The sequence below is a fragment of the Puntigrus tetrazona genome, chromosome 4 (assembly GCF_018831695.1).
Source record: "Puntigrus tetrazona isolate hp1 chromosome 4, ASM1883169v1, whole genome shotgun sequence".
In the NCBI taxonomy this organism is placed as follows: Eukaryota; Metazoa; Chordata; class Actinopteri; order Cypriniformes; family Cyprinidae; genus Puntigrus; species Puntigrus tetrazona.
The window spans coordinates 6520313-6535480 of NC_056702.1; the positions used below are offsets into that span (position 1 = coordinate 6520313).

Consider the following 15168-nt stretch of genomic DNA (forward strand, 5'->3'; position numbering starts at 1 on the left):
TTTCACGTTTGCTTATAAATATGCATGAAATCAGTGAATCACAAGAGAACAGAAATGCTAATGGTTTCTTCTGACCCTTTGCTTCACATGCTTAAGACCTCCCTTCAAGGGTAGCCCACGCAGTTTGTTGGAACATTAGCCTTTATTAGCACAAATGGGTTGATTTGAAAGCCAAGTCTGTAGCATGATTTGGCTAACCTTCATGCTTTGAAAGCACGTCTCATTTTCTTCCAAAAGAGAATCATTATTCTCTTCAGCTTTGAAGTGGGCTAATTAAAAACAATTGTGTGTGGAGTAATCCGGGAATGTGAGAAGGTAAAGTCATTTGGTAAAAGTAGTCAGAAGTTGGCATTTAGAGAAGTATCTAAGAGGCATACCTCTTAATTTTGTAATAAACGTTGCTGAAATACTTACACATCGTGTTTTGTGTGTCAAATATGTCTTAAAACACATTTTGTATGCAGTGTATCCAGGTAACGATCTGTTATTGCCAGAAACTGCATTGCATTTAGTCGAGAGCTTCGACGGATAAGTAGCACATATATTTCTCATTTGAAAAAAATTCACATTGAAATTTCTGACCTTTAAGATAGCAAATATGACAAAAGTTTGAGTCACTGTTCTGATTGTTTTTACCTCATGATATTTTAACCTTCAAATTAGAGTTCAGCTGCAAATCAGATCATTTCAGTTTGTTGCTAAGAAAATCGCAAGAGTTTACAATTTTTGAATAGATCACCCAAAAATTAAAATTCTGTCATCATTTATGATGAAACTACCACAGTCAAGGTGAGATCAGTGGTTGAACCGTATTGTTGAAAACAAACCTTTTCATGCACAAAGAAAACTGAAATACTCACAAAGGTCAGAAAGCTCTCAGATTTCATCTAAAATATCTTAATTGGTGTTCCGAAGGTGAATGAAGGTCTTGCAGGTTTGTAAAGACATGAAGGCGAGCAATTAATGACAGAATTTTCAGTTTTGGTTTTTAAGGTACTCCCCTATTAAACAGGTACCAATAAACAGATTGTAAACATTTGTCATCCAAGTCCACATCCATTGTAGCTGTAACAAATCAAAACGAGCCGTGTGCATCAGAGTTCATTCAGGAGCAGCGATAGTAATTACAGATGGCTTTGACAGTCGCTTAGAAATAAGAAAGAAGGAAGACTCAATGTGAATTGATTTAGAAACCGTGAGTTTCTCTGGAGGGGGAGATGGGCTCTCAGAAGACCAAACACAGAGCGAGGAGATAAGAAAGCAAAATGAGGCCACTGCCTGAGGGTCTCGGAAATCTACTGGGACAGCAAAGAGAAGAAAAGAGGGGGCAGAAGAGAAGAGGGTGGCTTTCTGGTACAGCAGTCGATAGGCAGTAAGAGACTCTGTCAGAGAATGCATGGATACTTTTAATCAATGTTTAATAGAATGGACCAACTGAGTGCAAATTGCACAGTGATTGCACAGTCAGAGCAATAAATTCACTAGGACAGAGACAAGAAGGATTTTAGAAATAGGTATATTTTTACAATCATAAGGTCTGACTAACTTCTGTAAATGGACTCTTTTGATCTCAAAAAAACTTGTTCATCAAGGTCAATGTAGCTCTTTTTTTTGTCTAGTTGCATTTTACATCTCAGGCTTTTAGTATATTGTTTAAAACCTTAATTGAACAGAGTTAAATTAACAGCTTGTCAGTGTTCATTTGGCATGAGTTTCAGAAACAATATTCTTCTCTATCCACTGTATGTTGCTTCTCCTTGTTCTCATCTATTCCCTAAGATGACCTGGTAGACATCAAACTGAATTTGAAAGCGTGCCAAACTGACAAATCGCATTTGTAAAAAGTGCTGCTGTCGTAAACGAATTTTACTCTCACATCTTAATAATTGTAATTCAAATCCACAGCTAAGCTTTTGTCTTTTAAAGTCTCTATAGACTCAAAAAACGCTGAGAACATAAAGATGAGTTGACATGCCCCATAATGCTATGCATTATATTTCTCAAAGGTGCAGGTTTCTTTTTGACAGTTTGGATGAGTAGTGAAGGTTTAGAGTATTACATCTGAAAGAGAATGTAATATACTGTCTTGTGAAGCAAACAATTGTGAAAAACACATCTCTGATCAGGGCTCTGAGGTAATGCTAAGTGCAGAGTCTACTCAAAAACACTCTTTGGGGCCTTTTAAATAGAAATGAATTTGCTGTAAACAATCGCGTTGCATCTCTCAAATGCATCTGATACATTTTAGTCTGAAAGTGCAGCTCAAATCAGCAAGACCTCGTCTCACTTAATCTGGCAACACTGACTCGCTGCTGCAGGTTAAGATTAAGAATAATGCCAGAGAAACTGATTTAAAATATTCGGTTACAGGCAGTGTGAGGCGCCGCTTGAAGGTGAATGCATTTGACCAGGCTTTAACTAGAGCTTTGTCCTTGACTCGACTGTCCTTGAAACCTCAGTGTGACTGACCAGGCATTTAACACCATGATGTGCATCTCCTTTGCAAATCAATGGAAGGAAATTACAATGTGGACGTGGTTGAGGCTTCATTCACAATCCCAAATGCACCTTCCCGTTTGTGTTTGGTCAGCAGGAAAACGTCCTTTAACGACACTAATGATAATTAATGAAAAGATTTAATGGCAATAAAGCCTGTCTGCGATAATTAACTTTGGTGTGGAAATTAACAATTAACTTCCTGCTACGTGCCCCTGGCGTGTGCCACCAAATGCCACGGTCTTTAAACCCACCGAATGGGACTTGTATTGTTAACCTTTACTATGAAGACTATTCCAAAAAAATACTCCATAAGTAAGGACCACACTAAACTATCACAAAAAAGGGATTATCCCAAAAGTTGGTAGTAGGGAGCAAATTAGGGTTTTTGAGTAAATTTTGTGTAGATTTGTAAAGACCACATGGGAAATAAACCACATTAATTTGGATCGCCTGTGGATATTTCCAATGACAAACAGGTTTTCTCTTTCCAGATCCAAAACCCTCAGGTTCTGTCAAGTCAATGTGCACCCTTCTGCATCAACACTTAGCGTGAATCTCAAACATGGAGGTTAGAGCGCTGTAGGTCACAAACACGGCCAGAAAACACAGTCTTTGATTCTTCTTGGCAAGACAGGGTAAATTCCATTAGCAAGAAAGCAAAGTGGACCAGCAGACCTTGTAAATGCAATCTGACAGTCAGAGAAAAGAAAACAGCAACATAAAGTGATGCCACTAGTTTTACTTCAGACCTACTGTAGTAACATCCTTCAGCTTTACAGCATGCCAGTCTATGCCAGCTTGCCTGCATAGCAAACACGCTCAGTAACTCTCCTTCACCGCAATGCACCTCCAAATGCTAAGCAAAGAAATGATTGATTCTGACTTGGGGCGTTCAATAATGCAACGCAATTAATCTCTCTCCCTTACAGCAATCACTACCTGCTTACGACAAGTGTATGAGGTAGAGGCATATTGGGTGCTCAAAACTGGCAGGAAGCATTGGCACAAGAACTACTGTTGATCTGGCAGCCAATGTCACACATCTCCTGCAAAAATAACAGAGATCATTAAGTCTCATTTTCTTGCATGCCATAAAAAAAGTTTCAGTCAACAACGAACACTGAAAAAAGGCAAATAACATACCGAGTGGGTAGAAAAGCAGACATAGTCTATAATAGGGGAAGACTACGTTCCCAAAACGCAGCCGCCATCCATCAAGACCAGTTTATGACACCGATAAGAGGATGTTGTTCCCAGATCTCACTTGTATAGAGACCATGTTGAGGTCAATTTTTCTTGATCACCTCACATACTCACACATATTTGCCTATGCTGTGAAAGAACAATGTGGCAATTTGAAGTCTGGCAGATTGGAACAATATTCGCACTGCAGACAAGCCAACAAAGAGTTTTTTTGTTGGTTATGCATATTTATTTAGCACCTCACTTAAAGTGCAATGGCTTAATTTGAGAAAATTTAAATTACAGAATTACAGGAGATCAACTAGGCGACTACATTAAAGGTTTACACCATAAAAGCACGTTTTAAGAACAGGATCACACATGCTGCGGCTAAGAGTCGCTGCCAGTCTGAGGCTTTTTGGGTGGACTCATTTTCTGGCAGTCATTCATTTTTCTTCCCGCAGTTGAGAGAGTGACGCTACTCAAGTTTTCAATCAGAAGAGAAATACAGTGATGAGCTAGTGGAAAAGCAATCAACCATACATGTTCAGAGAGAGAGAGAGATAAACTTGGTAAATACAACGTCAGCTATCCTATAATAAAGCAATGGTTTGTAACTGTCACATTGTAAGTGGGCACGTCAATAATAGGCTGCTGTTTAATGTGTTTTGTTTGATAATTTGTGTATTCAAAGAGCCATACATGGCGAGGATAGTGCAAAACAGAATTTGAGTACAGAAAGTGGAACACTACAGATAAATGCATGAGATGATCCAAACCCATTTAAAATTTTCCAGAAAATAAACTTTTGAGAATTTAGAAGTTTGTATCTCCTCAATAACCAGCGTCAGTGTGACATTTTTCTGCAACCTTTGTGTCAAATAATACTGGAGTAACCTGGAATTAAATGGCTTGATTATGGCGTAATTGTGATGGCTTACAAATCACTTGTTATTTATAAGAGTTATAATGACATTTAGCTGATCTTATAATTGCTTTTTGCCATACCTTTGGGATTAGAGATATTTTCGTATAATTTCACACCCCAATAACAGTATTAGACAATCAAAGACAGAAAAACATCCCATCTGAAACCAAGTCACAAAGATGTCAATGTATTCCGAGCTTATAAGTGCATTTTGGGTATTGCAGTCCTGCCAGCTTCGTGCACTGAGAAAGTGGCCCGTATTGAATTGCATTATGATTCATCCACACAGGATTCAGGCTTTCATCTGCAGAACATAATTACTCTGTAAACTTGTCTCCCTGGATTCATAGTCGATATGAAATACGCACAGGCTGTCACATTTAAAAGCTCCACCATAAATACACACTTTGCAGCCATTAACCCTTTACCTATCCAGTTCCGACCTCCATTCTTCCTCTGAAAAATCATTTATTTTTAAAACTAGGATGCATGTAGGAGCACTGTGGTATTAAGAGGAATATAAGTTGTTACAAACAGACAGCGAAACGTAAACACACACACACACACACACACACACACAGTCCTGTTATAAATCTCACACTATTAAATAAAGAGCAGTGAAGCTTCTAATTCCAATCACTTGCCATCTCATTTTGGAGCAAACCCAGCTGTCTCATAAGTCTAATTTACAGCTGATCTGTCCTATAAACCGTTCCACAGTGGAACAGTAAGGAAGAAAAGCATAACTTTAGGACTCAACAATAAGGATAGTCCACTGGCCCACGGACAGCATGCAAAGGTTTCGTGCCAGATGACAGAACCGCCACTTAAACTAAAAAAGAAAAGATTTCTTATTGTGGAGCCCTGAATTCACTAAGCACTTCTGATAGCATTGGCATTATATAGCCCATCCCTTACTGCTCTAGGCATATGACAACAATAGCTTTTCAGAGTTGCACTAGAGCGAAAGGATTTTTTTCCTCTTGCAATTGCCAAAAGCTCCTCAAGCCTACTCTTTTGGTTGCCAGTTAAACTCCTGCCTCTGTTAACAAAGGGACGTGATTTTCAGACGTGGAAGTGGGGTTAGAGGCTGCCGATGGACAAAGCAGCATGACTGCTGGGGACGTTTTCCTAGGCAATCCTCGGTAGAAGTCAGAGCACTCACCCAAAGTGCACTAGCAATGAGACATACACGCACACAACGCTTCCGAGCACATTGAGCCACCAAGATGAGACACAATTGGTGCATTAAAGGACATTATGAAACTCAGCATGACAGACTTAGTATGTATGTGAGAGAGAGACAGAGATACGAAGAGCTTAACTACTACCTACAACTGCTTTCTAAAACTGCATTCTAGCCATCATTGAATGCTCTGCATAGGAAGCAGCATGCATCAGCTTATGGCATGATACACTAATAAGCCCAAAAAATAGCACACTAATACCATATATAGTAAATAGTTAAACCTAAAAAATCATTGGACAAGTTCATCTGCTATATTGTATGAGTTTTTTACTGAGCTTGTTGCATTACATTGTAGTATCGTCTTCTCTAAACAGCAATATGTCTATATTTTGATTACTGGCTGATATTTCAGATTTATTGCTGTCAATATTTATTTATTACTATTATTTTTACTTTTTACATTTGCCATCAAGGTAATCATCGTTCAAGAGCAATCGTTTTGTGGATCCCATGATGATTTACAACTTTGCAGATCATTTGCATTCACATACAGCTAAATTACACACTGTATTAAAAGAAATATTCAAAATGGATACAAACAAGTGTACGTTTTTTTTAACTAACATTAATAAAGTCTTATTTTAATGCTGGTGTATCTTTAGGCTAGACCTCTCTTTCGAATATTCCATTTGACTCTTTGAAGAATTTAATAAAGGAGGGTTAACTATGCACGATTGAAAGAGATACTTAACTGTGAATGTGATTCAGACCTTTTCTAGCTTGTGTGCGAGACAAACGGAAATCAAGCAAAGCTGGCAACAGGACGGGTATTAGGCCAGCTTGTTAGCACAGTGCAAGTGCAGCCCTTTTATGCTCAGTTTCACAACAGAACTCCTGTGCTATTTTTCCCTCAGAGCTAATTTCCTCTAATGAACTCCTCGGCTGATTAAAAAAAGTACAGAGATCTTACGAAAAAAAAGAGGCTGCACCTCATGATATTATTTTGGCTGGATGAATTGCACACTTGTATGTCAGGACACAATAGTGATTGAAGTTGAGAAACTTTGAAGCAATGACTCACGGTTGGGCTGCTCGGCTCAGATTGAAAACTGATTTAGCGTATAAACGGCACACACTACAGGAATAGATATTAGCATAGCACCGCTGTGCTGTGATGTTATCACAAAAAAAGAAAGAATACCCTGGAGACTCGCTTCCCTTGAGCTAACACAGCCCCCAGAATCGGTTTATAGACTACTTTACAATGCTAATCAATGTAGCTTCTGATGACGGAGCTTAGCAGATGTAATGAGGGAGCAAACGTCAACTGCTTCATATTGAACGACATTTGCAGTGCTCAGACAAAAGAAACCACAAAAAAAAACGAATTCTCATTTATTCTATGTCATAAGGCTTTGACCTGCCAGTTACTGCAATAAATCACCTCGTATCTGGAAAACCACTGAATAATAAGAGTCAAAACATAATGGGCAAAGTTAAGAAACTGAACGTAATTGGTGGCTATAGAGAGAAAACAAAGAGCTATGATTAAATACAAGGATTTTTGTCCAAGCAAGTCTGAATACGGCATGTACTATGTGCTTTATTCAGATGTGCAGTGCAAGCTTAGCAACATGCTAATACATCGATAAGCTATTAAATTCGAATTCATATTTTATTATTGGCATAAGTAAACAATAGCGGTGTCTTGTTTACACTTTACAGTAAGTGAAATACAGTATGCAGTGCATTCGAGTGACCGAGAGCTGTTTACCTATGCAGAGCATTACAAATCAGTTTTTGGTTTAGGTGCTGACTAAACTTACATGTTGGAAAAGCCTTGAAAGTTTTAGACAAATAAGCCTTTAATATCTGCTCTTCAGCTGTTGTAATCAGTCACCTCATCTCAGGTTTACATAAAACGTTAAAACTTCAAGCACAAATTCAAAGTGTGCTAGCTTTGATGAAGCATTGCAATATTTAGTAAACAGCGGTGCGTATGAGAGAAAAAGGTACACAGACACAAAATCCCATATGCACAAGCACTGGCAGGTGCAACTCTGGCACAAGCTTCAATACAGGAAAAGTTGCTCAGATGGTCTTAACAGAAACCTTCTCTGTGCATACAGTAAATATGCATACTTTACTTTGACAGGAGTATGGAAAAAAAATCTGAATGTGTATGCTTAATTAATATAATAAATTAATACCCAGGTTGGTTGGCCATATGCTGAGATTCAGAAGTGTGCAACCAGTGGACATTAAAGCCGAGGAGCGATTAAATTCAAAGAGATCCTCCCCAGAAACCTCCTTGGTAAAACACACCTACACTGTTACTGAAACCTCATCTTTAATTCTATTGCAAATTGTTCTGCTTTTCTCTCTTCTTCACTTACAGCATTTTTTAAATATCAGCCTTGACTAAAAGCAAGCATCTGAACCATTGCAGTTCTGCTCCGATTAATCGTATTAGGGGTGATTTTGAGACACTTTGTGTTTGTTGCGGCGCTGAGATAACTCAATTATATTTTGCAAATGCAGCCTGTGACTAACATCCAAAAGAATAGCTAATAGAGCAAAAGTGCTGATGTTGGTGTGATGCAGGGCGACACAAATGATTATACTAAAAGCAAACAATTTTATGAGGCAGTACTCGATTTGCAATTTGAACAAACGTGGGTGTCTAAGACAAGACGCTTTGAGAGCTCATAAATCAACATGAGAGGTCTGAAATAAAGAGCAATCAAGTGACGTTATGTAATTATTCTGCTACTCAGAGAAATTAGTTTTAATGACCTTTAACTACAACTTCAGAATAAAACATTTTATTAATCAGCAGGCTATTTGTGTCTTTTGCAATAAAAACATTTTAGTATCCCTTAACATCTTTGTCTTTAGGCATCTCTTTAAAATTGCATGAAATATTAGAATTTAACTTTTTGTACCCCATCAACAAGCACAAACTTAAACAAAACAATCAAATTAAAAGCTTTTTAATATACTTACAAGAATTTGTACATCTACACATTGCCCTACACTGACCACACTGTGTGGGTCACCTAAAGCTGGCTACTACTTAAACAGTCCCCAAAATGATGTGCTTTTCAAAAGCAATAATTTAAGTGTAATTCAGTCTACTTTGACATTTATCCATACGCCATGAGCAATCTGGCTAAGCAGGGCTTAACACATATCTTAAGACTTCCACTGAAGTAGTTTTGAAATAACCCAAGGCAGAAATAATAAGAAGCCTTAATAGAAGACGACACACGCAAAATTAAAAAAAGATGACTGGTTTTAAACAACTTATTTAGATTAATTCTGCAGAGATGTGCTGCCATACTCAACATACAATAAAACCCTGCATCAACACGGAAACCATTCGAGCGGATGGATGGAGAAATAGTGACAAGCAAAAAACATAGCTGTGCTGTGTGCACAAGCATTCTGACCCTGATCTCATCAGAGCTGATAGATGAGAATGGTGAAATCAGAGAAATGGAGGTAGAGAGAGATGGAAATAAAAGACGAGTTTGATCAAGCGAAAGGGAGTGCAAAAGTAGAAGATGGAGGGAGGGGATCTTTCTAGACATCCCGTATATGTCTGAGAGGCTGTGGGCAGAATGGACCATTAGGAGGGTCCAACGCTTGATGATGAAAGCTGTGATAAAATGTGCGCAGCCATTTCACTGAGTGCTGAATAGGATGCCACAATCACGGATCCTGGTCACATGTCCCTGATCTAACCAGAGCATGCACACATTTGGACATAGTTTGGAATTTAACTGTAGCATAAAATGTTTGTCAAACCTTCAAGGGCAAGTATTTTTGTACAAATTCTAAAGGTAAAATGCATTAAAGAAAAAAATAGGACTTAGAACGTAAACAATATCAAGGAAAAAAAGAAAGAAAAGTTATGTGCCGTAAAAATTATTATAGAAAAATTATAAATGGTGACATGCTTATGTGATTAAGACAGGTTACGTAAATGGATGACTGTGATTGTTACCCTTAAACTTAATGTGATTATGCTCATAATTAGAACCACCATAATCACTGTTAAATATGTACATTTAAGGCATGTTTCCCACAAAAAAAGGGAGGTCGGTACCCTCAGAAACGCATTAGGCAGGCAAATGAAAAACGCAACAGCAAACAACCGTATTGCATTTAAACTGAATGCCTTTGTGATGTGGATGAAGTACAAATGAAAATTGACAAAATGGTGGTAAACAAACCACACTTCTTAGCATTTAATCAAAAAGTAATGACAAGTAGCATGTAAAAGGGATTGAAGAGGTTTGCCCATGCCATGTAAACATCTTAATCCAAGTAATTCCTTTCTCTGATTATCGAGAATAATCCCTAGACATAGCTTGAGCCCTTATTTCAGTGTATGTTTGCAGGGATTTTCGCCTTCTTTTTATCACCCACCAAACAAGTAATGTTTTGCATCATGCATCAATGGTTTTCAGCAAAATTGTGCTAATGAGTTTATAGTTACATTATAGCTGTATAATTTACAGATTGCAGCATTTTTAATTTGTATAAAGAGAAAAAATGGTAATAAACTAATATAATCACAAATATAAATGTTGCCAGCAAATACAAAAATGCTATTACTATACACACACACACACACACAGAAACCAGAACAAGATGTGTTTACGTCACTGTTTTGCTGCAAGCCGAGATGCACTCACAGACAGTAAACTGAACAATAACATGATAGTTCATCTGACATAGTAATAAGGAGGATGAATTGTCAGGGGGCTTTGGTGTCTGCAGTGGACAGCACTAGGGTTAAGATGTCATTACCAGACGAGCAGTTAATATTGCTGTTGTTTACTCGTCTAACCTGAAAATGTCAGTCTAAATGACAAATAGTGCTGTCCCCAACAATCCAAAAAATGAAAAAAAAAAAATAAAAATCTCATGATTCAAAGAGTCCTGGCACACGTTAAACTCACCCCGAGATGAGAGTGATACTCATGAGGAGGGGAGGGGGGTGATATGGCACTGTCATTGAAAATTAATGCTTAATGCATTCCTTAATGGCTCTTACACAACGCATCAGAATTCATCATGCCTCTTTGATGCTGAAGGCTCCATTGCATGCAGAGAAAAGGGGGAGATAATAGGTTACGCTTTTGCTTTCAGCGAGGACATTTCCAGCGGGAGGATGAGGTGGCCTTACAGTACACTGTGTAAGGAGGGAGTATTAAACCCACTGTAAATGGAGAAGTGCAGTGACGTGATGTGACAGGCCGAGTGTGATGGGATGGGCTGAAGTTTGTGGGCAGTTGAAGATCAGTTGAAGATGAAGACATTAAAAAAAACAAGGTCACTGCAATTCAAGCATTAACACGCAGAGCCCACATTTTCAAGTGCAAGTCACTTTCCTCAGCACTTCTCTCTAAAAAAACCAAAAAACAAGGCAAAGAGAAAAGGTCATGATGAACAAGGGATATGTCCTAATAAGGACAAATTAGGCGGAGTAAGCTTGAGCTAGAGTTCATGCAAGGTACTCTGCGTCCTGCTTAGGGTTGTATCCTCTAAAAATGAAAGATTTGTCCTTATTTACTCACCATTATACTGATCCCATTCCAACTTTTTTTGTGGAACACAGCAAGAAAAATTCCGAAAGATATTTGCTCTTTTCCATAATGAAGTAATGAGGACTGGAGACGTCATGCTGCGTGTTTAATTAAATAAATAAACATACGATTACGATATATGGTTTTATGACAGTTTTGTTTACACATTTTGTACCTAATGTGTGCTATCTTCCAAGTCTGCAGTAACATGATATGTTTGTTTGTGGAGTTCCAGTGGGCTTTAATTCATTGTGAGTGACTAAGTCAGTGAAAACTGGATCAGCTCGATATCTGAACAAATCATTCAAGGCTGCATTTCCCTAAAGCATAAACCCAAGTACACTGTAGAAACTACTGGCACCAAAAGTCTCTCCAATCTACTTTGACATGCAGTGCTTTTATGGGTTTTATGAACTGGACCATTCAAAACTCATTCAAAAGATCAGAATCAAAGTCGACTGAGTGGCTAGTGGCCAGGATGCTTTTGTTCCATGACTAGCTGTGACTTGATCCAGTGCAAGGACAAACAGTGCAAAGTGGCTAATGAGAGTGGAGAAGAATATCCTTTAAGCAGTGATCAAAACACACAGAGAGAGAGAGTAGTGTGTAACGTGCAACCGCAAAAAAAACAACAAAAAAACCCAAAAAAGATGGATCCAGAAAGTGTGCCAAGTACTTTCATCTTATTTTATCCCAAATGACAATGATGAGACAGTATCCTCATGCTATTCAGCAGAAGGCCTTAGGTAACTATCTCTTTTTGGCGTAATTGCTAATGCGTAGAGAAAGATCAGCTGACTGTGAATGGTGACTGGGGAGGAGAGATGATTGTGGAGGGACCGTCAGGCTTCATTATCACCTACTAACTGTGAGCAGCTCGTTAAAATACCAAACTCCATCCTTCTTTAGCAACCGCAGGCCTAAAACAGCTGCCGCTGCGCAACAAACACGCACCATAACCATATTTCAAGAATCTTTCCAGAAGGATTTTAAGAGAGTTATGGGTGGAGTTATGGTTACTTGTGCTTGCTTGAATGTGTCTTTGGAAAGAAGAATCTTTTGATACAGTTTGTTATGGTCTTGCACCAATACACAGCACTGCATTAGGATACACATAGTTATAGATTCTTTTGTTTCCTGTGTGAACAACCTTTTGTTGGATGTCATACTGTCTATCAGAGGAAAAAAAAAAAGGGGGGGTCTTCGATTATAGTTCGGACAAAACAAATGAACATTTTATCAGACGGAAACATTTTGTTTCATTTTAACTGTCAAAATGAAGACATTTGGTATGCATTTATTTTTTCCTTCAGGGTTTTATGTGACCTACTAGAGGAATCTTTGCTTTGATATCAGGCAGATCCTTGATTTAGCTTCCAGCTCCTTTGAGATGTCTCTTAGAAGTGCTGCCACTTTCTTTTTGAGAACCAAACACATTCTGTCACAGCAGTCTTGGTGGCTGTTTTGATGAATCCACGCAAAACCTGTAAATTGCACAAGAGGTATTCCTCTTCACCAAGCGAAAATGCTGTATTTGCTACTTTAATCTTTACTATTAATAACACAATATTCCAACGACAGCTATTTTGCATATATAGCCTACTGTCACACTGCTGTAAATTAACCTTTGACTAGCTATTCATTTATTTTCCTAGACTACAGCAGGAAAAAGTCATTTTAGGTATAGAGACGATGCTATGCCATCTGTGAATTGCATAACATACAACAAATGCCACAAGACACAAAATAGCTTTACAAGCAGTTTTACTTCCGTAGTGTAACATCTTTCTCATAATGATAGATAAAAGATAATGCATTATTTTAAAAAAGGGCTTGTGATGTCAAATAAAAGCCACTTCAAACCAGTTTGTATAGTGTTAGTTAGGTTCATGACAGTAAATAGTGTCAATTATGATGTCATGCTGATTTTGACTAGTGGCTTCACTGCATTTTATAACAACTGGAACTGCACCGATACTCGAGAGTCTACTCCTGTGAACAAAAGAAAAACAAATAAGCAAAATGGATGCTGTGCATTAGGTTTCTGGGAACCTCACAGCAGGGAAAGGCCACTTGCCCTGAGCAGCTAATGTTTCATTTACAAGAAGAATAGTCAGCGTTTAAAACTGCATTTTATATATTATCTATTATGCTATGGGAAATACCAGTTTGCAGAAGAAAAGGGTTTGCAAATGCAGCTATTTATGGAGAAAGTAAAGTTTTTCGAGCATCCCAGACTAGCTACATAATCAGTTTGAGGCTGACGGCTGTATTCACTAACATGTAACTATCAAACTAAAAAAGCTTAAGCTTAAAACCCCACTTCACTCTCGAAATGTAAATGCGAGTCCTAAAATTTAAAACGCATTTATAGCCAAGCTGTGCATAAAAAACAGAAAACGATTCAACAATAAAACAGGATTGGCAACCGTAGGCACATTGCAACGGCTCACCTCCACCAGAACGTCCTACAGTCCCTGAATACATCAAACAAACATATTCTGTCTCATCACTACTCTTTGTTATGGAGATATGATCCATTTATCAAAATGTAGTCCTCCCCCAAAATGTGGGTCCTGCATTGAGCCCAGTTGTATAAAAATGAAGTATATCATAGAAGGAGTGACGGCAGGCCACAAGAGGGAGAATTTGATAAATGAACGAGAATGGACACACTAAAACCTGACCGTGAATTATACATGAGGAAGGCAGAAATGATGAAAAGAGAGGCAGAGGCGAAACGAGGGACCCTAGCAAATCGGAGAGGGGGAGCGGTCGGGCTCGGGAAGCCCACGTGTGACATTTCCAAGCTTTTGCTACGGGTTAATTAGCAGTTGATCCCTTTGTGCACGCCAAGCTGCCGTTACATTTTAAAAGCAGCATTGCTAGCTCAAAGTCCAATTACATTTAACACACACACCTGAAGCATTAAACCAAACAGGAAATGTAAGTGACATCTCTACATTTCCCTCTAATCTAAAAATATTCCAAATGGCATTTACTCCTCAATTTCTCAGATTGACTCAGTCGGACTCCAGCTGGGCCAATTAGGTGTCTAATTCTATGTTTCGCACCGAACGCCTCGCTGCCGCATATCAAAGTGAATACCTGACATTTGAAATCATGCTTGAAAGAAAGAAGCCATTTAGGGAACAGGTTGCAATGTTCAACTGACATCACAATCATAACAACTCGCTGATCAAAAACAATTTAATTTCATTAACGACTCCCTGCAAAAAACTGAAGCAAACGTGGGAATGAAACATGGCTTCAGTCGCACAATTAATTCCACCAGTCATCCTCAATTCGAGTTACCAACGTCTGAGAACACCGCAGCTCTGCAGGTTTAAATCCTTACAAAGGTTGTTCGTGCAAATCAGCGCTTTCATGCGTGGTGGTGATGACTACATCACTATTGCTAATGGTGATGAGTGAGTACCTTGGGTAATGCTTTGTCTTACATGCCTCCACTGATTCAGCACTGAAGAAATTCCTGACATACAATGCGTACTGAAGCTATACTTAATTAAGATTACTGTATACTTATGCTAAACTAATAAGAGTTTCTACCTTCTACAGTAGTTCAACATTAAACACTGTTTTGCATGTTTATTAGCCCTATTTCCATATAGGGATCTTTGCCTGTCATGTTCAGGTTTTACTGCCATTGTTTGGGACATTTGGTCATTTCACTTTAGACGAAACTTGACACACTGAAAATGTTTCATCGACATTAGCATACATTAGCAAAAGTAAACATTACCCTCTATTTT

General features: G+C 38.4%; 1 protein-coding gene across 8 annotated transcripts in view; it reads right to left on the bottom strand.

Moving 5' to 3' along the window:
- grip1 (glutamate receptor interacting protein 1) overlaps positions 1-15168 on the bottom strand; it is a 226115-nt gene that overhangs the window by 118546 nt on the left and 92401 nt on the right. The window lies entirely within an intron of this gene.